General features: G+C 41.7%; 3 non-coding genes across 3 annotated transcripts; 2 read left to right on the top strand and 1 right to left on the bottom strand.

Moving 5' to 3' along the window:
• Positions 1 to 5359: 5359 nt before the first annotated feature.
• Positions 5360 to 5434, bottom strand: Trnal-caa (transfer RNA leucine (anticodon CAA)). The gene has a single exon. It is a non-coding gene; the product is annotated as a tRNA-Leu (tRNA).
• Positions 5435 to 6103: 669 nt separating this feature from the next.
• Positions 6104 to 6178, top strand: Trnas-cga (transfer RNA serine (anticodon CGA)). The gene has a single exon. It is a non-coding gene; the product is annotated as a tRNA-Ser (tRNA).
• A 1129-nt stretch (positions 6179 to 7307) lies between these two features.
• Trnas-cga (transfer RNA serine (anticodon CGA)) lies at positions 7308 to 7382 on the top strand. The gene has a single exon. It is a non-coding gene; the product is annotated as a tRNA-Ser (tRNA).
• Positions 7383 to 25149: the final 17767 nt, after the last annotated feature.

The raw sequence follows: 25149 nt of genomic DNA, 5'->3' as shown, positions 1-25149 counted from the left end.
CCGTCACAAACCTCATTCTACATCTTTTTAAAAGTCCGCAACCTGATGGCATTACGAGACGGTAAATGACAGTATCAACAGAAACCAATCAACGAAAGCTGCTCATATTATCTCCTGTATCTTTTATATAGATGAAGAAAATAGAAGGCCTGTAACACTTTCTTCGAGAACGCCAGATATCACTTCCGTTTTACTGAATGGCTTTCCTTTCCTTCAACTACTAGTAAGTGTGACCTTTCTGACAGGAAATCAAAAACCCATTCGCATACCTGAGATGTTACTCCATATGTACACTATTTGATTGAGAGTCGCTTGCGAGGAATAGTGTCAAAAACCTTCTGGAAATCTACAAATATCTCCTCAGAATAGCACTTACAACTTCGTCCTCAAAAATTTTTTGGTTCTGTTCCAGTTTCTATCTTTCTCTACGGTTTTTATCCTCTGCAGCTCTCTCTAGTGCATTGGCAGTTATTCCTTGACATCTTAACATGTCCTATCATCCCGTCCCTTCTTCTTGTCAGTGTTTACCACAGATTTCTTTCCTCTCTGATTCTGCGTAGAACCTCCTCATTCCTTACATTACCAGTGCTCCGAATTTTCAACATTCGTTTGTAGCACCACATCTCAAATGCTTCGATTCTCTTCTGTTCCAGTTTTCCTACAGACCATGTTTCATTACCATACAATACTGCGCTCCAAAAGTACCTTTCTGAAATTTCTTCCTCAAATTAAGTCCTACATTCGATACTAGGTGGCTTCTCTTTGCCACGAATGCCCTTTTTGCCAGAGATAATCTTGTTTTGATGTCCTCCTTGTACCGTCCATCATAGGTTATTTTGTTGCATAGGTAGTAGAATTCCTTAACTTCATCGTCACCATCAATCCTGATGTTCCTTCTTGTTCCGTCCGTCATAGGTTATTTTGCTACCTAGGTAGTAGAATTCCATAACTTCATCTTCTTCGTCACCATCAATCCTGATGTTAAATTTCTCGCTATTCTCATTTCTGCTACTTCTCGTTATATTCGTCCTTCTTCGATTTACTCTCAAACAATATTCTGTACACATTAGACTGTTCATTCCATTCAGCAGATCATGTAATTCTTCTTCACTTTCAATGTCATCAGCGAATCGTATCACGTCCTTCCACCCTCAATTTTAGTTCCACTCCTGAACCTTTCTTTTACTCCCGTTATGGTATCTTCGATATACAGATTGAAAAGTGGGGGCGAAGGACTACATCTCTGTCTTACACTCTTTTTAATCCGAGCTCTTCGTTCTTGTCTTCCACTGTTACTATTCCATCTTGGCTCTTCTACATGTTGTATGTTACCCGTCTCTCCCTACAGCTTACCCTTATTTTCCTCAGAATTTCGAACATTTTGCGCCATTCTACACACCCACGTGAATACCCGTTTTGTTGCCACTTCCCCCAATGATTTTAGAAATTCCGATGGAACATTAGGTATCCCTTCTGCCTTATTTGATCTTTAGTCTTCCATAGCTGTTTTAAATTTTGACTCCAACACTGGATCCCCTACCTCTTCTAAATCGACTCCTGTGTCTTCGTCTATCATATCAGACAAATCTTCCCCTTCACAGACGCCTTCAATGTCTCTTTCCCTCTATCCGCTCTCCCTTCTGTATTTAACAGAGCCATTGCCGTTGCACTCTGAATGTTACCGCCCTTACAGTTAATTGGTTGTTTTGACTTTTCTATGTGCCGAGTCAGTCTTCCGACAATCATTTCTTTCTCGATTGCTTCACATTTTTAATGCAGCCCTTTCGCAATAGCTTCCATACACTTCCTATTTATTTCATTCCTAAATGACTTGTGTTTCTGTATTTCTGTACTGTTGGCGCGTATGGATCTAAAAGAATCCGACCCATATTTATGACTAATATTGGTGTTAGGGCACCGTAATTAGCGAAAGAGGCTTTTTTGCGGTTTTTTGTCTCATCCGAAGCAAAAACTTTGAGACAGACATATGCTGTATTTCTAATGTAAATATTACAAACGTATACAGGGTGTCCCAGCTATCTTGTCCATCCAAAATATCTCTGGAACAATAAAAGCTATTGGAAAACGACTTTCACCGGTATCAGTGTAGGGCTGGGGCCCATGAAATTACATATTTGGAAACATTCTAAAACGAAAGCATATGTGTTTTTAACACACACTTATGTTTTTTTAAATGGACCTCCTATATTTTTTCTTCAGCAATCCATAGCATGACAAAGCACATACACAATGGCGTTGATTGCATCGCAATATTCCCATTACATCCCGAGATATTGAGACGCGAAGTTGACCCTTAAAACACCCGACATGCGCTACTAGCGTACGCCCTGAGGCTCAGGCGTGAACCCCATACTGCCCGTAATCGCGATGTGATTGACATGCGTAATCACACTTCCATACTTATCAAGAGGTCCGAAACGAACGAATAATACGGTCTGCTGCCATCCTGCATTAACGTCGTACATTCCAGCAGAAATTTATCCCACAGGCTAGGGGTGATGCGGTTCTGTAACATATCTGTGTACCGCAACGTTAGTCACAAAGTTAACTTCGCTTATCGTTAATCCGTTACTAAAAAGGTAATTCCGTTTAGCGTTAAAACTTTACTTTACTGTAGATCTAGCGCAAGTGACAGTTAATCATTCACTCGTAATAGTAAAATTCATGTTGATGGTTTTAGTGAAACGAGCAAGTGGACTAAAAGTTTTACCGTTGTTTAGGTCAAAATGTTTTGATTTGGGAAGTTCAGGTAGGACATAAAAGATGAATGTAAACACGTTTAACCAATTACTTTTACTGTCACATAATTATCAATGTTATGTTTATCTAATGCGTTAAATGACAAATTGTTGCAAACAAATGTTTCTTAACATCACTGGGTAAAATGGCCCTTTGTAGAAACTTCCACTGTGATACCAGCACTACATACTAAGCATAGCGTTCACATCTCATGCTCAAAGTGATGCCCACTGGCTTGCATACATAGGGTCACTCTGCGGATGAAGGATGCCCTACTTCGTGCTACTGTTTCCTCTTTGATGTATGTACAAGCATCAATAATGCGTTGCTTCATGTCCTCTGGTGTTGTTGGTTCATGTTGGTAAACAGCATCCTCCATTGCTCCCCAAAGAAAATCCAGCGGTGTAAGGTCCGGAGATCGGGCAGGCCACCTAACTGGGCCACCTCGTCCAATCCACCTACCAGGGAACTTACGGTTCAGAAGTCGTCGTGCTCGTAAGGCGTTATGTGCAGGGCATCCGTCGTGCTGATACGACATGACCATTCTCCGGTTCAGAGGTACAGTGTCCAAGAGAACAGGAAGATTGTGTCGTATAAATCTGGAGTATTGTCTGCCATTTTGGATGCCATTTACAAAGAAATGTCCAATAATGGTATCTCCAGTAATCCCACACCAAACATTAACTTTCCACGGACGTTGATGCTCTTCCTGGCGAAGCCATTTTGGATTGTCTGCGGGCCAATAATGCATATTCCTCATATTGACAATTCCTTTGTTGGAGAATGATGCCTCCTCGGTAAAGAGAACATCTGCAAAAAAATTTGGATTAGCCAGAAGTTTTTGCTGAGCCCACCGACAAAATGTTACCCTACTGCGGAAGTCATTTCCATGAACATCCTGGTGTAAATGAACATGGTAAGGATTAAATTTATGACGTTTAAGAATACGCTGTGTCTTGATTTCGACACACTAACTTCACGTTCAATTTGACGTGTGCTGATTTGAGGATTCACAGCTATGGTAGCGAGCACAGCAACTTCAGCACGTTCATCTGTGCAAGTTCTAGGACGATGTCAAGGTCTTGGATTTAAGCTTCCCGTTTCACGTAGACGAGGTGTGAGACGACCAAACATCCGGTGCGAAGGCGATGGCTTGTCAGGGAATCGTCTTCTGTACAGTCGTTCTGCCTGAACAGCATTTCGTCCACCTACAACAGGGTACAGTGCAGGTATGTAGAGTAGGGTAGAAAACAGACATATTAACTTAATAATCATAATGTTCGCTAACAGTACTATCAACAAACAAGCAATCTCATAACTTATTTCCCGTCAACGTACATTCTCCACAGATCAGCAGCATTTCTACCATATCTTCATGTGTGTACATTATACTTTACAGTATAAGTTCCACAACACAACGTTTATTCACAATGTGTACTACCTCCGTGCCGTCACTAGATTACTCTGATGCACGACTACACTGGCAAGCGCTGTACTGCACGCCAAAGCATTAACACATGGGATGCTCGGAGTAGGTGGAGTACAGGAGTTTGCATGGGTCGCAAATCATAAATATAGCGAAGTGGTACCTGTGGCAGTAGTGGGAACTACGTTGGACACTTGACTAGGTAGAGCCAGGCCCTGCGGGACAGTCACAATGGGTCATATAACGCATTACATAAACCTTATTTTGGGTGTGCAGGATAAATAAGACAACCTGACGGGTGTACACTGATCGGTACTGGTTCATATTGTGTACGTAGATACGTAAAACGTGAAAGAGGGAAACCATTATGTGCTTGTGGGAGTTGATGGCTGCAGACCGTATTATTCGTTTCGGACCTCTTGATAAGTATGGAGGTGTGATTACACATGTCAATCACATCGCGATTACGGGCAGCATGGGGTTCACGCCTGAGCCTCAGGACATGCGCTAGCAGCGCATGTCGGGTATTTCAAGCGTCAACTTCGCGTCTCAATATCTCGGGATGTAATGGGAATATTGCGATGCAATCAACGCCATTGTGTATGTGCTTTGTCATGCTATGGATTGCTGAAGAAAAAATATACGAGGTCCATAAAAAAACATAAGTTTGTGTTAAAAAACACATATGCATTCGTTTTAGAATGTTTCCAAGTATGTACATGCATGGACCCCAGCCCTACATTGATACTGGTGAAAGTCGTTTTCCAATAGCTGTTATTGTTCCAGAGATATTTTGGGTGGACACGATAGCTGGGACAACCTGTATATAACATGTGTAACTGTTACTTTCTCTTGAGGTTGTTGATATTACTTACTAGAAAACCTAATAATGCTTCGCGAATGCTAAATTTGTGTGGGAAATCGATATACGTCCTGATCTCCTCCTTCTCATGTCTCTGTCAGTCACCTCCTCTTCCCCTTACTCCTCTCCGCCTCATCCTTCTTCCTCTCTGTGTCCATGTTCTCCATCTCCTCCATTCACGTGCGTCTCCCCTCCTCTCTCTGTCCATATGCTTTTCCCCATTCTCACTTACATTAAACCTTGTTGAATGAGATTTTCACTCTGCAGCGGAATGTGCGCTGATATGAAACTTCCTGGCAGATTAAAACTGTGTGCCCGACCGAGACTCGAACTCGGGACCTTTGCCTTTTGCGGGCAAGTGCTCTACCAACTGAGCTACCGAAGCACGACTCACGCCCGGTACCCACAGCTTTACTTCTGCCAATACCTCGTCTCCTACCTCCCAAACTTTACAGAAGCTCTTCTGCGAACCTTGCAGAACTAGCACTCCTGAAAGAAAGGATATTGCGGAGACATGGCTTAGCCACAGCATAGAGGATGTTTCCAGAATGAGATTTTCACTCTGCAGCGGAGTGTGCGCTGATATGAAACTTCTTGGCAGATTAAAACTGTGTGCCCGATGCTCACGCCCGGTACTCACAGCTTTACTTCTGCCAGTACCTCGTCTCCTACCTTCCAAACTTAACAGAAGCTCTCCTGCGAACCTTGCAGAACTAGCAATTCTGAAAGAAAGGATATTGCGGATATTAAGTCGTGCTTCGGTAGCTCAGTTGGTAGAGCACTTGCCCGCGAAATGCAAAGGTCCCGAGTTCGAGTCTCGGTCGGGTACACAGTTTTAATCTGCCAGGAAGTTTCATATCAGCGCACACTCCGCTGCAGAGTGAAAATCTCATTCTGGAAACATCCCCCAGGCTGTGGCTAAGCCATGTCTCCGCAATATCGTTTCTTTCAGGAGTGCTAGTTCTGCAAGGTTCGCAGGAGAGCTTCTGTGAAGTTTGGAAGGTAGGAGACGAGGTACTGGCAGAAGTAAAGCTGTGAGTACCGAGCGTGAGTCGTGCTTCGGTAGCTCAGTTGGTAGAGCACTTGCCCGCGAAAGGCAAAGGTCCCGAGTTCGAATCTCGGTCGGGCACACAGTCTTAATCTGCCAGGAAGTTTCATATCAGCGCACACTCCGCTGCAGAGTGAAAATCTCATTCTGGAAACATCCCCCAGGCTGTGGCTAAGCCATGTTTCCGCAATATCCTTTCTTTCAGGAGTGCTAGTTCTGCAAGGTTCGCAGGAGAGCTTCTGTAAAGTTTGGAAGGTAGGAGACGAGGTACTGGCAGAAGTAAAGCTGTGAGTACCGGGCGTGAGTCGTGCTTCGGTAGCTCAGTTGGTAGAGCACTTGCCCGCGAAAGGCAAAGGTCCCGAGCTCGAGTCTGTGTCGGGCACACAGTTTTAATCTGCCAGGAAGTCTCATATCAGCGCACACTCCGCTGCAGAGTGAAAATCTCATTCTGGAAACATCCCCCAGGCTGTGGCTAAGCCATGTCTCCGCAATATCCTTTCTTTCAGGAGTGCTAGTTCTGCAAGGTTCGCAGGAGAGCTTTTGTAAAGTTTGGAAGGTAGGAGACGAGGTACTGGCAGAAGTAAAGCTGTGAGTACCGGGCGTGAGTCGTGCTTCGGTAGCTCAGTTGGTAGAGCACTTGCCCGCGAAAGGAAAAGGTCCCGAGTTCGAGTCTCGGTCGGGCACACAGTCTTAATCTGCCAGGAAGTTTCATATCAGCGCACACTCCGCTGCAGAGTGAAAATCTCATTCTGGAAACATCCCCCAGGCTGTGGCTAAGCCATGTCTCCGCAATATCCTTTCTTTCAGGAGTGCTAGTTCTGCAAGGTTCGCAGGAGAGCTTTTGTAAAGTTTGGAAGGTAGGAGACGAGGTACTGGCAGAAGTAAAGCTGTGAGTACCGGGCCTGAGTCGTGCTTCGGTAGCTCAGTTGGTAGAGCACTTGACCGCGAAAGGAAAAGGTCCCGAGTTCGAGTCTCGGCCGGGCACACAGTTTTAATCTGCCAGGAAGTTTCATATCAGCGCACACTCCGCTGCAGATTGAAAATCTCATTCTGGAAACATCCCCCAGGCTGTGGCTAAGCCATGTCTCCGCAATATCCTTTCTTTCAGGAGTGCTAGTTCTGCAAGGTTCGCAGGAGAGCTTCTGTGAAGTTTGGAAGGTAGGAGACGAGGTACAGGCAGAAGTAAAGCTGTGAGTACCGGGCATGAGTCGTGCTTCGGTAGCTCAGTTGGTAGAGCACTTGCCCGCGAAAGGCAAAGGTCCCGAGTTCGAGTCTCGGTCGGGCATACAGTTTTAATCTGCCAGGAAGTTTCTTAAACCTTGTTTATTGTAATTTCAATGAATATTTGATTGGGAAATGAAGTCGCTTAAAATAAATGAGTATATCGGTTGAGATCATTGGTATACAGGGTAAGAAAGAGACCATCCCGACTGCTGGCCCTGTGAGGACAGTAGATTCAATGACAGTATTTCGCATAGTTTTAATCTGCGAACGGATAGGATTACAAAATTTCATGCTATTCAGATTCCGTAGCAGTATTCTAATTATAAGCCGATAAGCCATAATTACAGCTTTTCTTGCTTTCTGTTGAAACCAATAGGGCGGTAGAAAACCAAACAGCACGTTGCGAAATACAGTTTGTGTATGAAATCGTATATGAAGAAAACGAATATGTATGGGAGAAATAATTTGAGTAACGGTTTAAATGCCCTGCTATCGTAGTTAAAACTGGCTGAAAGCAAGAAACAGAAATCATAAATTTTCACAACGCAGCATTTTATTTCTCGCACTCAGTCTTAACAGAAAATCTAAACAATGTTCTTTGAAAAACATTCAGCTGCCCTCGTCTGAATTTTTTTGTTAGTTTGGTATGTAAGACAAGTCGGTGAAGAACTTCCCAAAACTTCTCCAAACAACTTTTCCCATATATATCCGCCCTAACGTTTTTGAGAGTGTCGTGAAAAAAATCTGAATTCGGTCAATACTGTTCCCGACTTATGATTACAACGGTGTTCAACGATTTTCTGTATTAAATGGTACCTATCTGTCAGCTAACAATTTTACAAAAGTGCGTAACACATTTTCAGCATTTCACATTGGATTCAAATTATTTAAAGAAACTTTTATTGGAGTCATCAAGAACATTAAAACAGACCATGGTCGATTTTAAACAATTTAAAGTGGAAGACCGTAAATTTTACTGTTGTAGTCTGTTTCCATAAAATTCTCCTTGCTGTGTTACCATATGATAAAACTAAGGAGATCTTCAATACTTGGCACTCTGCACGTTTCAAATGTTTATTAAAAATATTCATCAGTATATCATGAGCTGCACTATCTTTTATTTGCAAAACCGGTTTTCGGGTTTATAACCTACCATCAGTGGCTTTTGTTGCGGAAGAAGAAACAACTGTTGCGCATCGATTCCTGCAAAATGATAACTATACATACATAGCAATAATATAAGTCTACTTACATTATGCACTTCTACAGGAATGACCTACGTGTCAGTTAATACGACACAATCTGAAATATGTCCTATGAGTTTGTCATGTGCTCTGTTGCTGCGAAATTTTAGGCGGTGACAATTCTTGATAGTGTTTGACATAACCGTCATATAGAGTAAACATTTGACTGACAGCTCAACGAGCCTCCATTACTCGTGTTATTTCTGAGAACATATGTTGTTGTTGTTGTCGTCTTCAGCACGAAGATTAGTTTGATGCTGCTCTTCATGTCACTCTATCGTATGCGAGCTCCTTCATTTCCGAATAACTACTGCATCCTACATCTTTCTGAATGTGCTTACTGTATTCAGCTCTTATGGCCTGCATTCATATAACGTACAGAAGGTAGTATAAGATTGCAAATTAAAATATAGCACGTCAAATTAGACAATATTTACCTGCTTTATGTTGATTCCAAACCAAAGTCATTCATTTAAAACACTGTTGAAATTTTCTATGTGCAGACTATACTGTGGCTCTGTTCATTAAGGTTTTGACTGCTACTTCAAGAGGTTTTCAGCGGTGTGCGACAGTAGCCCGGAAGAAGGCCTCTTGCGTTAGTAATTTTATCACACTCCGAAGAATTTCATAGAAATTCAGAATAATTTTTCAGAAAACACTGGATAGTCTTAGAAGTACAGTGTTGTCGGTAGGTACCTCCGGGGTTTCAGAAAACGACCGCTCTAAAACTACAAGACGTACTCCATAAGCAGACAGAACATTTCTCCGAGTTCTGATTCGTAATACGCGTCGCGGCGTAGCCGCAGAGCACCCTACTAGCAGTCAACCTTTTCAGAACATGTTCCAGTAGGCAAATCGTCAGCCCCGCACTGTCGCCTCTAGTTAGTTCGCGTCTGCAGATAGGCAACTCAGTGAACAGATTTACTTAGTTGGCTGCTGTCATTTCGCTTTACCAGGCAACAGCAGCAACAGTAGTGACATTCGAAAGGCAGATCATGGCGTGAATCAAGTTACCTGTATGCTCCACAGAGCTGAATTCAACACACTAGGCAGTCTCGTTGCTCAGAAAACGCGCCAAACTCAGGGAATGCAAATCACATAGAGGGATGGGACCACAACACACTATCAGAATTTCTGAACAGCTCCGTGCAGAATTCCTCAAAAAGGGTTTTCGGCGGATGGTAAGCTGATATTTTACTTGCCTGTTGGTATTCGTATGATAATGAGCGTTCTTGACATCGCACAAAACTGTTCTTAGCGCAAAGAACAGTTTTTGCTGTGTCCCTCCAAGAGGAAGAATTCCTTCCGTAATGTGTGTAAGTTCAGCCTTTTCTCTAGATATTCGGAGTCTTTCGCCGTACCACTATGAATGTTAACGAACGGTACCCTGTTACATATGATTGATGGTTAGTTGTACAGTGAAACTGAAGGAAAAAACAATGAGACATGTTAAACAGAAATAAAAGGAGGAGGAGAAGGAGATTAGTGTTGACGTCCCGTCGGCAACGAGGTCATTAGAGACGCAGCGCAAGCTCGGATTAGGGGAAGATGAGGAAGGAAATCGGCCGTGCCCTTTCACAGGAACCACACTGGTGTTTGCCTGAAGCCATTTGGGGAAATCACGGAAAACCCACATCAGGATGACCGGGTCCTCCGGAGTGCGAGTCCAGTGTGGTAACCATTGCACCAATTCGCTCAGTGGGAAATAAGACAAAGATGACAAAAGTATAGCAATGTCACGTTCACGTTTCCAATAGTAAAAATTGGTCACAGAGAAAGCAGACAGCGCAGAGAGGAAATGAAATATCCGTCATGAACCTGATCGCAAATACAAAATTAATTTTATAAAATAAAGGGAAATCATTTTATGTTCAGTAAAATGGTTAAGTAAAACGTTAATAGTATTCTCTGAATTTGAAATATTTATTTCAAAATTAACGTTCATGGTGCTAGTATACAGAATTATTGCAGTATCGTAACAAATGAAAACATTTGCGTGCAGCAGTTTTGGCTGTTTCCACAGAGTTGTCAACAGCTACGAAACGGTGACCGTTTATTACTCCCGTTCAGTTAAGTTCTTAGTAGATGGCTTACTCGGGAGTGTAATCCATTTCAACAGCAATTACGTACACAACCAATTGCACTCTGAATTCCAGAAGGGTTTTACACCTGACGTTGCTCTCACCACTCTCAGTTTCTATCATTACCATCTTATAATATCTTCCATGGAACTTCCTGGTAGATTAAAACTATATACTGGACCGAGGCTCGAACTCGGCACCTTCGCCTTTCACTGGTAAATGCTATGCCAACTGAGCTACCAAAGCATGACACTCGACGCCTTCGCCGGTACGGTAACTCAGCGTGTTTGGTCACAGCATTAGCTGCTCTCTGGAATTAAAAAAAAAAAAAAACTGAGTTACTTGATCCACGATGAATTTGAACAAGCGTCATGGGACGTCCACCCCGTACAAACAGGACGAACAAAAACTAACACAATGAGATCAAACAAGAAAAAAAAAGTTGGCAGAGCACTTTCCCGCGAAAGGCATGGGTCCTAAGTTCGAGTCCCGGTCAGGCACACAGTTTCAATCTTCTCTACACTCCGTTGCAGAGTGAAAGTGTAGTATTTTCTCAAAATATCTAATTTTAGGCACACTATCAACGTATAATAAACTGTTTTACCTGTAAACTGAATAAACACTGTGTGTTCCAATTAACCGTTTATAGCACACACCGAAGGAAGATTTGTCCAATAAAGAAACTGAGCGTAGGCATGCATTATCTGATTTCCAGTGTTCATAGCTTATATGTGTGAGATCCGATTTTACATTACCTCTCACCGATATATTTAACGAAAATGAAAATTTCAATATTTCTTCGGTACAAATCAGTGAATTAAAAGTACAAAACTTAAATTTTAAAAGGGAATTAGTCACTTTTTGGATTAACGTTCGGTGTACTACATTGTCTGGAGGAACTAAGATTTTCGAATTAACGTTCGGTGTACTACTCTGTCTGGAGGAAGTAAGATTTTTGTTTAACTCCCCAAAAACAAACAGAGAAGCCAGATCGATAGGTCTATAATTGGAATACTGTGACAAACGTAAACATCATTAGGCATCATTTTGTTTATGCAAATGTTTCTACTCAAGCTATCTATGAATAGGTAAGGAACCAAATTGAACTCTCCTTCCACGCGATCGCTACGGTCGCAGGTTCGAATCCTGCCGCGGGCATGGATATGTGTGATGTCCTTGTGTTAGTTAGGTTTACGTAGTTCTAAATTCTAGGGGACTGATGACCTCAGTAGTTAAGTCTCATAGTGCTCAGAGCCATACGAACAATTTTGAGCCCTCCTTCGGAATAAGAGACACGATTTCTCTTTATATTCTCATCTAAGCTCAAAGCAATGGCAGTATCGAATATAGATAAAACATTCACAGTTTCGAGCCTTTACTTTTTCAGTAACAGTTCTATCTACGAAGTAGAGAAGGTAGAATCAGTAAAATCTGTTTTCTTGGAAATTCAGTTGCCATTAATTTTGAAAATACACTCCTGAAAATGGAAAAAAGAACACATTGACACCGGTGTGTCAGACCCACCATACTTGCTCCGGACACTGCGAGAGGGCTGTACAAGCAATGATCACACGCACGGCACAGCGGACACACCAGGAACCGCGGTGTTGGCCGTCGAATGGCGCTAGCTGCGCAGCATTTGTGCACCGCCGCCGTCAGTGTCAGCCAGTTTGCCGTGGCATACGGAGCTCCATCGCAGTCTTTAACACTGGTAGCATGCCGCGACAGCGTGGACGTGAACCGTATGTGCAGTTGACGGACTTTGAGCGAGGGCGTATAGTGGGCATGCGGGAGGCCAGGTGGACGTACCGCCGAATTGCTCAACACGTGGGGCGTGAGGTCTCCACAGTACATCGATGTTGTCGCCAGTGGTCGGCGGAAGATGCACGTGCCCGTCGACCTGGGACCGGACCGCAGCGACGCACGGATGCACGCCAAGACCGTAGGATCCTACGCAGTGCCGTAGGGGACCGCACCGCCACTTCCCAGCAAATTAGGGACACTGTTGCTCCTGGGGTATCGGCGAGGACCATTCGCAACCGTCTCCATGAAGCTGGGCTACGGTCCCGCACACCGTTAGGCCGTCTTCCGCTCACGCCCCAACATCGTGCAGCCCGCCTCCAGTGGTGTCGCGACAGGCGTGAATGGAGGGACGAATGGAGACGTGTCGTCTTCAGCGATGAGAGTCGCTTCTGCCTTGGTGCCAATGATGGTCGTATGCCGTGCAGGTGAGCGCCACAATCAGGACTGCATACGACCGAGGCACACAGGGCCAACACCCGGCATCATGGTGTGGGGAGCGATCTCCTACACTGGCCGTACACCACTGGTGATCGTCGAGGGGACACTGAATAGTGCACGGTACATCCAAACCGTCATCGAACCCATCGTTCTACCATTCCTAGACCGGCAAGGGAACTTGCTGTTCCAACAGGACAATGCACCTCCGCATGTATCCCGTGCCACCCAACGTGCTCTAGAAGGTGTAAGTCAACTACCCTGGCCAGCAAGATCTCCGGATCTGTCCCCCATTGAGCATGTTTGGGACTGGATGAAGCGTCGTCTCACGCGGTCTGCACGTCCAGCACGAACGCTGGTCCAACTGAGGCGCCAGGTGGAAATGGCATGGCAAGCCGCTCCACAGGACTACATCCAGCATCTCTACGATCGTCTCCATGGGAGAATAGCAGCCTGCATTGCTGCGAAAGGTGGATATACACTGTACTAGTGCCGACATTGTGCATGCTCTGTTGCCTGTGTCTATGTGCCTGTGGTTCTGTCAGTGTGATCATGTGATGTATCTGACTCCAGGAATGTGTCAATAAAGTTTCCCCTTCCTGGGACAATGAATTCACGGTGTTCTTATTTCAATTTCCAGGAGTGTACGTGTACCGAACGAAATTACAAACGATTTATCAACAAAATTAGCGCTCAAGCCGCTATGCAGAAATAAACGAGATACTTAAAAATGAGAGTAATTTAACGATGTTTTAAAGGCTGGGAAGTTAGAGAAAAGTCGCGAATATGAAATTTTTTACTGTGTTCTAGTACAACTTTAAAATTGGATAACACAGATTAATTAGTTGGTTCACGCAGGAGAATCCTACGGACATACCTTCGTTTGATCACCGCATAGACTCTCGTATACACGACATAATGACAAGCATCCCTGGCCCAGAGAACAAATGAAAAAGTTGAAACAAGTGAATTACCAGTTCTACGAAATTCTAGTTCGGTTTTAGAGATAATGCTCGATGGCACTGATTCCTTACATACCTTGAATTTATCGCGAATATCTCGCCCAGACCAAAGACCTAAGTGACTGGAAAAAAGGTTATGTGACTCTTGTATGTAAGAAGCGTGAAAGAACGGACTCGTCAAATTACAGCCTCATAAATTATAGGCGCATGTCTCTAACATCGTTGTGCTGAAGAATTTTTGAGCAGAATGTCCAAAAGTCATGACGGATTTAGAAAGCGTCGTTCGTGCGATACTCAATTTGCCCTTATTTTGCACAATATCCTGCTAACCATGGATGGAGAGCAATAAGCAGATACCATATCCATAAATTTCAGGGAAGTCTTTGACACGGTGCGCCAATGAGACGGTTAACGAAAGTCCAACAGTACGGAATAGAGTCTCAGATGCGTGAGTGTCTCGAAGACGTCCGTAAGTAATAGAACCCGGTATGTTCTCCCAGTGGCGAGTGTTCACAAGAGACAAAGGTGTCGTCAGGTGTGCCTCAGGGAACTGTGACAGGACTGCTCTTATTCTACATACACATAAATGACCTGACGACGGATAGGATAATCACAAATACGTGACTTTCTTGATGTTGCCGCAGTATAGGGATAGTATTATTGAGTTAGCGTAGAAGGATACGGTACGATTTACACAGTGTAAGAAAAACCAACTTATAATACTCAGATACAGTATTAACGATACGCTGCTTGACAGTCACTTAGGTTAAATATGTAAGGGTAGCGTTGTACAGATATGTGAAATGGACTGAACTCATAATAACGGTAGCAGGAGGGGTGAATGGTTGTCTTCGATATAGTGCGAGAATTTTAGGAAAGTGTAGCGCATGTACAAAGGAGGACGCTTATAGAACACTTTTGCGACCTATAGAACCCTTTTGCGACCCTTTCTTCAGTACAAATCAAGTGTTTGGGATAACTACCACGTCTGAGAAAAGGAAGACATCCAAGCAAATACACTCCTGGAAATGGAAAAAAGAACACATTGACACCGGTGTGTCAGACCCACCATACTTGCTCCGGACACTGCGAGAGGGCTGTACAAGCAATGATCACACGCACGGCACAGCGGACACACCAGGAACCGCGGTGTTGGCCGTCGAATGGCGCTAGAAGCGCAGCATTTGTGCACCGCCGCCGTCAGTGTCAGCCAGTTTGCCGTGGCATACGGAGCTCCATCGCAGTCTTTAACACTGGTAGCATGCCGCGACAGCGTGGACGTGAACCGTATGTGCAGTTGACGGACTTTGAGCGAGGGCGTATAGTGGGCATGCGGGAGGCCGGGTGGACGTACCGCCGAATTGCTCAACACGTGGGGCGTGAGGTCTCCACAGTACATCGATGTTGTCGCCAGTGGTCGGCGGAAGGTGCACGTGCCCGTCGACCTGGGACCGGACCGCAGCGACGCACGGATGCACGCCAAGACCGTAGGATCCTACGCAGTGCCGTAGGGGACCGCACCGCCACTTCCCAGCAAATTAGGGACACTGTTGCTCCTGGGGTATCGGCGAGGACCATTCGCAACCGTCTCCATGAAGCTGGGCTACGGTCCCGCACACCGTTAGGCCGTCTTCCGCTCACGCCCCAACATCGTGCAGCCCGCCTCCAGTGGTGTCGCGACAGGAGTGAATGGAGGGACGAATGGAGACGTGTCGTCTTCAGCGATGAGAGTCGCTTCTGCCTTGGTGCCAATGATGGTCGTATGCCGTGCAGGTGAGCGCCACAATCAGGACTGCATACGACCGAGGCACACAGGGCCAACACCCGGCATCATGGTGTGGGGAGCGATCTCCTACACTGGCCGTACACCACTGGTGATCGTCGAGGGGACACTGAATAGTGCACGGTACATCCAAACCGTCATCGAACCCATCGTTCTACCATTCCTAGACCTGCAAGGGAACTGGCTGTTCCAACAGGACAATGCACGTCCGCATGTATCCCGTGCCACCCAACGTGCTCTAGAAGGTGTAAGTCAACTACCCTGGCCAGCAAGATCTCCGGATCTGTCCCCCATTGAGCATGTTTGGGACTGGATGAAGCGTCGTCTCACGCGGTCTGCACGTCCAGCACGAACGCTGGTCCAACTGAGGCGCCAGGTGGAAATGGCATGGCAAGCCGCTCCACAGGACTACATCCAGCATCTCTACGATCGTCTCCATGGGAGAATAGCAGCCTGCATTGCTGCGAAAGGTGGATATACACTGTACTAGTGCCGACATTGTGCATGCTCTGTTGCCTGTGTCTATGTGCCTGTGGTTCTGTCAGTGTGATCATGTGATGTATCTGACCCCAGGAATGTGTCAATAAAGTTTCCCCTTCCTGGGACAATGAATTCACGGTGTTCTTATTTCAATTTCCAGGAGTGTAATAAGCGTGTTGCTAGATTTGATACCGGTAAACTCGATGAACTTACAAGTGTGACGGAAACACTTTGTGAATTCAAATAGGAATCCCTGGATGAAAGATGCTGTTCTTTTCGCGAAACACTATTCAGGAAATATGTAGAACAAACATTGAACTACCAATAAAGTACATTTAGTATAAGGACCGCGAAGACGAGAAAAGAGAATTTAGGTCTCTTACGGATGCATATACAGTGAAATTTTTCCCTAATATCGTCTGTGAGTAGAACGGGAAAGGAAATGACTAGCAGTGGTACATGGTACCCTCCACGTTGTACAGTACGTTGGCTTGTGGAGAATTTATGTAGATGTAGAGGTAGATATTATTTTTCGGTCTACTCAGGCAATTGTACTTGAAAACTTGGGGTTGGTGGTGTTGACCAGAACAAATGATTTTGGGTTATATTTAAAACTCGATTTCTTACGTATCACATATTTTATGTTATTCGAAAAATTATGAATTATTTTTCTTTATGCATATAGAGCTCCTTTCTGAGACAAAGGCAGCCTTAATAATTCGTAAAGAGTGACCTTTTTTCTGGTGTGGCAGGTGTCGACACAACTCTTCTCCTCAAGTTGTGATGGATTATTTATGACTTTCATCTGCCGAATATATACGGAATCGCAGGGGGAATGATCAGCATTCAGGGGTATGATAGGAACGATCATTCGCAGAAAAAATTAGCAGTAAACGTGGATTCTATGACGCATATCTTAAGAGGTATGAGCACTTGTTCAGTAGAAGACATGTGTACACATTAGAGAGGAACAAATGCTCGTAGCTCTTAATGTATGCACTTCACCGGAAACTTTTTTCTTGTTTTGGTCCGTTCTACCACCTCTTAAAATATGGAAAGCAAAGAGCATGCAGAGGAAGATATTTGTTTCACAGTATCGGAGACGAGGAAATGCTCTTCGCTCCTGAGGTGCGGTATGCATTTTGGAGCCCATGTTTACTAGACATTCTTGCTTCAAATGATCGCTGCTATCACATCCCCGAATTGTAACCTTTCCTACCGGGACACCCTGTATATATTGTGAAAGTGCTTAACTCTTTGAAAATGTACTTACAACATGACTGCAGGTGAACATATTTGTAGTCCTTGCTTTCTCTCCAAGCGATGAGCTGTCCAGAAAATTGTTCCGTATGACATAGAGTGGAAATATGCTAAATATGTTGGGAGGGTTATATGTTTATTTTTAAGACTAGCAATTATACGATGAGGAAAAGTAGCTGGTCTTAAGTATTTGAGAAGCTCAGTAAAATGCTTCTTCCAGTTCAATTTCTCATCAATACGTACATCAAAAAAAGTAGTAGCTTGCTACACTCTTTACTAAATCCTGCTCTTGTGCTGCATCAATTGTTGGTATGATTCTGTTTGCTGTACATGACTGAATGTAGCATGTTCTCTCAATGTTAAGGAAGAGAACCGCTTAAAAATCTTTCAAGAACAACATTAAGATTATCTTCTGTTGCTTTCTATGTAATGGGATTGTTTATAACAGTGGTATTATCTGCCAAAGTACCGATTTCGCTCGCTGGACGATGATTCACATAAATAAGAAATAGGAGTGGATCAAGAATCGAAAGCTGTTGTTCGTCCTAAGTGATTTTGTTCCACAGTCACTAAGATTTTCCCTTCTTCCAGCATTGTTAGAATTATTCATCACATGTTTCTGCATTGTGAGTGCTTTATGCAGAAGTTTGTAAAGCCCTCAAATCTAAAGAATTTAAGTTTGTTTAAGACAGTAACATTACCTACACAGTCGGGTGTTGTTGACCTGTCATTTTGGGTGCTGCGTGCCGTGCAACAATCTTATAATTGGCCGATATATACTGTAATTTCAGTATCACCCCAAAATGTGCAGTGTGAATGCTTAACAGTTCTTGTTTACGATTATGTGTAGCGTTGCTCTCCTACCTTAAACTAAAAAGTTTTTGTAATTTTTCTCGTAATTCCTTTACAATGAATCTATTACAAAAGTGCAATGTAATAGCAGGGTTGTTAAGAAGTATCTCTGATATATGTGACAATAATGATGCTTTAGTACGACAAAGATATCTCTTAACGTTGAATATAGCTTATAAAGATTTAGTCACTAAAACTTATAACATTATAAGCATCTTACAGGACTGAGTTACAGCTTCTGAATTCATTTCGGGGTGACATTCTTACTAAGCCTAAAAACAAAGCACGCTCAAGAGACCCAGTTTCCTTAAAAGAAAAGTAAAACTGGAAAGTTGGTAGCACTTCAGAGATTAAGTACAGCGTTATGTGAAATAACTGTACTGATTCATAAGTAAAGTTTCAGTAAACCAGGCAATTCATACACGGCTAAGCATATTTACTATCGTGGTTTCGGACGCTTGGGCCATTAGATGCCTAAAACGCAAACTAGTTGCACAGTTAATGCTCGCAATTTATTGTTATTTCCGTAACCGCTGTGTAGAACAGCTGATGAGTAACTGGTATTGCAAAGAGGGGACCTGCAGTTGGTGAAGTTTATTTTTCCACCGCTGTCGCGTTACTACCTTCTAACCGTTCGTGACAGCGTCAGAGCTGAAGACATAGAATGCAGCTGGCGGGTAGGAGAAATCGTTTCCGGTTTCACGAGACAAATGCGAGTCGGTACGCCTGTATTAATCTCAAGTACGAATGCCGACAGCGGACAGCTGGAACGAGCGCGTGGAACTGAGACAAATGGAGACCTCACAGTAAACCCAATGAAGCATTCTGCAGCTGAAAGGCAAGCGTTGCACCACAAGAGTTAGAACCTTGTCAGCTACCTGCAAACTTAACTGCATTGTTTAACAACTGATAATTATGGAGAAGTCAAATGACATGATAGTACAGAAGACAAAAAATTTAAAATGTGACATAGAAGAAAACAAATAAATCCAACAACATGAAAACTATTACACTAAGATTCTGATGTAGGGGAGAGTGTTGTGCCTTGGAATACCTTTCAGACTTTCAGCTCTAATATAATAGAAGTTTATTATTTTTCTTATACAATTTAGAGATGACAGCATTCTCTATGTGTGTGCTGTAGTATTTTTACGAAAATTGATCTGGAAAAGCAAAGTCTCTCCAAATGTACTAGGATAAAATATCGTCATATACCTGGGAACAAATGTTCTATTCGAATTTAAGTGCCGCAATCGAGAAAATTTTGTCTGTACTGTATTTAAAAATCTGTGTGTTATGTTTTGTCCTCTTCTACACCAATAATCAATAAGTGATGTCGGATTAAGAAGAAGTATCATCAAACACCAGATTAAAACGAAAAATATTTTTAATTAGAAGCAATTGCAAAATAACATGAATTTCCAATTTTAAGGCAGGGAAAATGCATCTGTAAATATCGCGAGTCCTATGGTAAGTAGCCCTTCCTTTTCAAGGTATGCGCGGTGGTGCACGGGTGACTAAGAATGTCTTAACAGTCCACACGTTGTGTCACTAGCTTTTAAAAAACGCAGAAATTTATTTACCATAAAAATATGTAAATAAAGAATTGAGAGTATCCTCCAATAAGGAAATATATTTTGTGCAGCACTTAAACATGTGCAACTTACGACGCTCTTTTTTTAAATTTTAGCTAGTTTAATATTTTAAACCGTTTTTTTTTCATATATCAAATAAGAAGTGTAGAGTTTTTGAAGTATCTGAAAGTGCCTAAGGTAACTTTGTCGTTTATCAAAGAAATATAAGCATACTCTGAGGAAACTATTAAGTAATGTTCAATATCGTGCCGAGTTTGTTTTTCATCTAATGACTATAAAACGATGATTCATGACTGATTTATCTCTCTCTCTCTCTCTCCCTCTCTCCCTCTCTCTCTCTCCTTGATGCTTCGAGGTGATATACGCAGTTGTTCTGTAAAAGTGAGCTGCTTTAATTAAATTATATCACCAAGGAAAGAAACTTGTTTTTCATTTAAGTAATCTGATCACCTCGAGTTCCCTTTCAAACTGAAGGAATTTTTACCAGTAGTTTGACCTGAGAAACTGTACCCTAATTTGCGTAGAAGAGTAGGCGATCGATCGACATTGCAGGCCGATCGTAATTTCGATATCTGCAAATAAGAACCTGATTTATTTATTAGTACCTTTCTAAGTTCGCTGTTTGTATAGGTGACATTGTATACATTTTTTATGCATTTAGATGAGGTGTTAAAGCAACCATACAAAACAGATGACATTCAATAACTTTGGCTTGCACCGAACTCAAAAAAAATAGCAAAAGTTCACGAAGTCAGTTATCAGAACAGGCCCTATAACAAAAAGTTTTGTTTAAAAAACAATTTGTATTGTAATTTACGAGTAAATTATTATCTTGGAGATAAGTCTCTGTAATGAGGAAAAGTTTAAAATAATAATTGCTTAAAAACAGAGTTATATATTCAATTCAACGACCTAAAGAGGCAAAGATCCTATTAAATAACAATATCATTTTTTATCAATTGGAACAATGAAACTTCTCATCCCGTAGTACTAAAAGAATACAATTTTACCTGTTTTCGTATTTCACTAATGTAAGCTACGTAGTAGTATTTATAAACGTTGCACAAAACACAACGCTATGACTCACAACAACCAAACCGGTAGAAAAGGCCGGAAACTACTTATGGTGGTCTCTGGTGCGTTTTCCTTCGTGTTATTGTAAAAATCGGTCACTAGTTTGAAACATCGATGAGTGAACATTGAGTGTTCCTAAATGTGTTGCCCTCTAGATACAACAGTCCCCAGTACCTGTTGTCTAGTTTCTTTAATATCTGATGCTGTACCAAGTGCACTTCCTTTTAATTGTGCACCATTTACGATTTGTCGGCTCCCTTAATACTCGCAGAACTCTATTATTAATGATCAACTTTATACTTACATAAATTCCGCATGAAATAAATTAAATTGTGGTATAATGTCTTTTTTATTTGTTATGATGTAGATTTTATTATGTAACTGAGATGTGTGGAAATAATACTTCGTTTCTCTATAACAATTTTGGAAAGTATTGGAAGTTTCATTACACAGCTCAGGATCCTCCCAGTTCAGTTGACTCGGCTTGGCATTATATGACCCGCAAGCCGATTCCCCTGGAGTAGGTAGGCAAGAAAAGATTAGATTAGATTCAATTTTTATTCCATAGATCCAAAATATAAGATGATTCTCAGGGGTGTGGAACGTCTCAGAAAGTATAACATAAAAAACATAAAACATTTGAATATAATACTTATTAACCTGATTATTTTCAGGAGATTTCTCAGAATGGGTGAATACAATACAGTGAACTGGAACAGTTAATATTTACAGAATTAATACGCTGTCAGAATGAAACATTGTTATGCACTATTAATAAATTTATCATATACAAACTGCGTAATCTTGACTGTTGTGACGAGTGCTATCAGAACTCAAATCTAAAAGAAATTTTTACTTAAGCTGGCCTAACAGTCTCTGTTAAGAAATATTACTATAGTGTAGCCAAGTCGAAACTCGCTGGCAAAGTGTTTTTGCTTGTCGGAAGAAGACGCACTGTCTCCTGGCTTGTCTGAGAAAAGTATACATGCATTGTTGTTGAGTCTGCGATCAGTGGCATGCTTAATTTGTGAAAGTACTGACTTGCTGACTAAGCGAAAAAGTAGGTAATATAGTGAGGCAGGCATTAGTAGAAGCATGTCATTTGGAGCTGCTGTGTCCGTGTATGTCATCGAGAGGTTTTGCACATCAGTTTATTATGACATCTCTATTTTTAAGTCTGTCGGTGACGAAGAGGGGTGCTATGGACAGTTCAATAGTTTAAGTTATAAGTGATGAGTGTGTCAACAATGAAGCAAGTTAAAATGAACGTTGATAGTCTAGAATGGGTTTATTTGGACGCAACTTTTAAAAATAGGGCATGTGCTGTTATATCAGCCAATGATGACAGGTTTGAACAACATAATGTACCGTTGTTTCGAGATCATAAACCTGTAATGCTGTCAATAATCGTTGGTTAACTCTTTCACAGAAGACTCTTTCGCATCCTTTTCTCTGCGAATTACACATCGTTATTCAGTCTTGAACACACACATTTTAGCTGGAAGGCCAACAGATTCAGTAATAGGTTCACCATTCAGTTCGTCTTTCAATAAGGCAACTTTCTTTTCATTTACAACAGGAGTGTTATATCTGTTATTTACAAAATCTAAGGTATCACATCACCCGTTATCCCTGACACAAAGTTTTATAAGCTTTGCAGCAAGTTTAGCATTTTCAGATATCTGAAACAGCCATTCCTACTAATATTCACTTTTTACACACAATATTAAATCTGTTCAACTCAGTACTAACTACATTTTCGTTAAATATAACGTTCTTTGAAACTTTGGTTTTGCAGTCAGAAGTTGCTCCATATCTTCTGTTTCAAGATGTCGCTAGTTTTATGGCTCTTATTTTTCGTGTATATTGCATAGTTTCATCAAACACATTGTTATTTATAAGTTTGAAAACATTCTTTTCAGTTGAAGATGGTGAGTGTTTCATACTAGATGATAAAGTGAACACTGCTACATCGTAGTCATGCTGTGGGCCACAGTGGTTTAACAACAGCCTACTGTAATGTAAAAAACAAATTTACTTGTCACATTACACATTGTTGTACCATATATTTTTTTCCTGTTTAATGTCTTTCTCATTCCATTACACCATTTCCTGACGTGCTGTATATTGTTTAATCTAAGATTCATGTAGTATCCACAGTCAGACAGGACAAGCTAGCAGAAGATGATAAACGTTTTATACTTTCACATAATGCTTATACCCTAACGTAGGGTCACTAGCACCTGAAAGATGATGAATGATTTTATTGTTTATGTACGAATATGTAAAATGAGGTTCATACTGCAAGAAAAAGTTATATGCGATTTTTGTATACGTGTGAAAGTGTAAAAACAGTAAACTTGGTTTATAAATGATTTATTATGTAAAAAATAAAAGAAAATACATTATACCCCAATGCTTTTATTTTTTCCGGATTTCATTTCGTATAAGGTTGATTACTAGTCTGGCACCTTATAATGTTGATCACACTGAAACTCTTGAGGTAACATGTGAAATAATAACATAAATAATTGTGTTTGTTTGTGTGTGTGTGTGTGTGTGTGTGTGTGTGTGCGTGCACAATTTTAGAGAAACTTTGGACTTAATTGAATATTTTTGAAGATAGTACCCAGTTCATGTCAAGAAGCTCATGTGATTTTTTGGAAATTCTCTAGTATTACCAGATACTTTTGAATAGAACGCAAAAATAATTAAGATACTTTTGTACATGGCGGGTTATATACATTGACCGACCTGTTCGTGGACCGGCCTGTTTGGTTTTAGTTAAAAATATGGTACACTGTGGCCAGCTGTTTCATTGTAATGAGCGTACTTTCTCCTCCAGCAGCCATCCCCTTGCATTTTTAAGCGCTATGGTTGGCTCTTTCATTTTTAATGTCTGCTAAAAATTTTCAGTGACACAATCTTGAATTTTTTAGCGTAGTGACTGGTTAAAATAGGAATATATTTCTCACCAGAGCCAGCTTACATTTATAATTTACCGCCACTGCTTTCCTTAATTTTTAAATTTGCCCCAATATGACATCTTGCTGATGTCATACATTCAAGATTAGCGGTAACATCATGAGCTCGTTGACGACATTTATGCGTGTTTCAAGGTTACTGATGATATATATAAGTGATGGATTCGTGGTGACCTTCACCAGATGCTTGAAGGGCAACAGGAGCTGGAGTCTCCATAAATATACTATTGGTAAAGTGCCCTAGAAAAATCTTGTTTTCTGAGCAACCAGGCAACATTTGTGGTTATCTCGGTCAATCACTCAAGGTAAAGGATCTGTCGTATTTCTTAAATGATTGATATTGATGTAATACAAACATAACTGATACTTCACATTTCGGTAGCACATTCCTAACACCTCATGCAGAACTGTATTCATACTGCAGCATGTTTTAGTTCGTTTTTAGTATGCAGAATGCTTTGGATGGCTTGTAGTATACAGCCTGGCACCAACACCACTGAATACACTGACGCTGTTAAGAATGCATTGACTCCCTACAATTGAAAAAAAGACACCAAGAACATTTGGAGTGAGTTACGCGATCTCGTCACAGAGGAACGGTTCATCATAAAGCATCCGCTTTACTAGAAGACTGTTCAATGACTATGCTGACGCAGTTCCTTAACATCGGTGTATTTGGTGGCTAAGTGATCTACGAAACATGTATTAAGATTTTTTTGCTGTATTATCACTCGTTTCCTCAATACTATACTAGTTAAAAGCCAGTCTGAGACATAGTACTTGCTTCTCAACGTGGACCTAAGACACAAAATTGGGCGCAAACATGCCTCTGGATACGACAGGTGTGACGAAGTTTTCGTTTTCTTATTATCTTTCAATGTTTGTTCGTCAGCGAACAGGTACTTTACTCGCGGGTAGGGATTGATCTAATGATGAATATTCTGGATATCTTCCGTACATATATACACACACTTACATTTTTCCATGTTTAGAGATTTATGACAATTAGAAATAAAATATTTAGTTTTTCTTTGTATTTCGTCTGTCCTTCCTTTTACAGATGTTTATATTCGATGTACAAAACATAATTATCAGATGTGTTCAGAGTAACGATTGTAGGTTGTGTACATTGCTCATTGTCAGTGCATAGTGGATTTTCTGAATCATTCCTTAACATCGCTTCATTTGGCGGGCTATGCGATCTGTAGCTCTGTGTTTCTAAATAAGTAAGAAGGTTGTGTTGTTATGTTATCACGCATTTCCTCAACAGAAATTC

This window comes from Schistocerca cancellata, chromosome 2 (genome assembly GCF_023864275.1).
Source record: "Schistocerca cancellata isolate TAMUIC-IGC-003103 chromosome 2, iqSchCanc2.1, whole genome shotgun sequence".
Lineage (NCBI taxonomy): Eukaryota > Metazoa > Arthropoda > Insecta > Orthoptera > Acrididae > Schistocerca > Schistocerca cancellata.
Note: the sequence above shows the minus strand (reverse complement) of the source record. Positions and strands in the feature narration are given on the sequence as shown.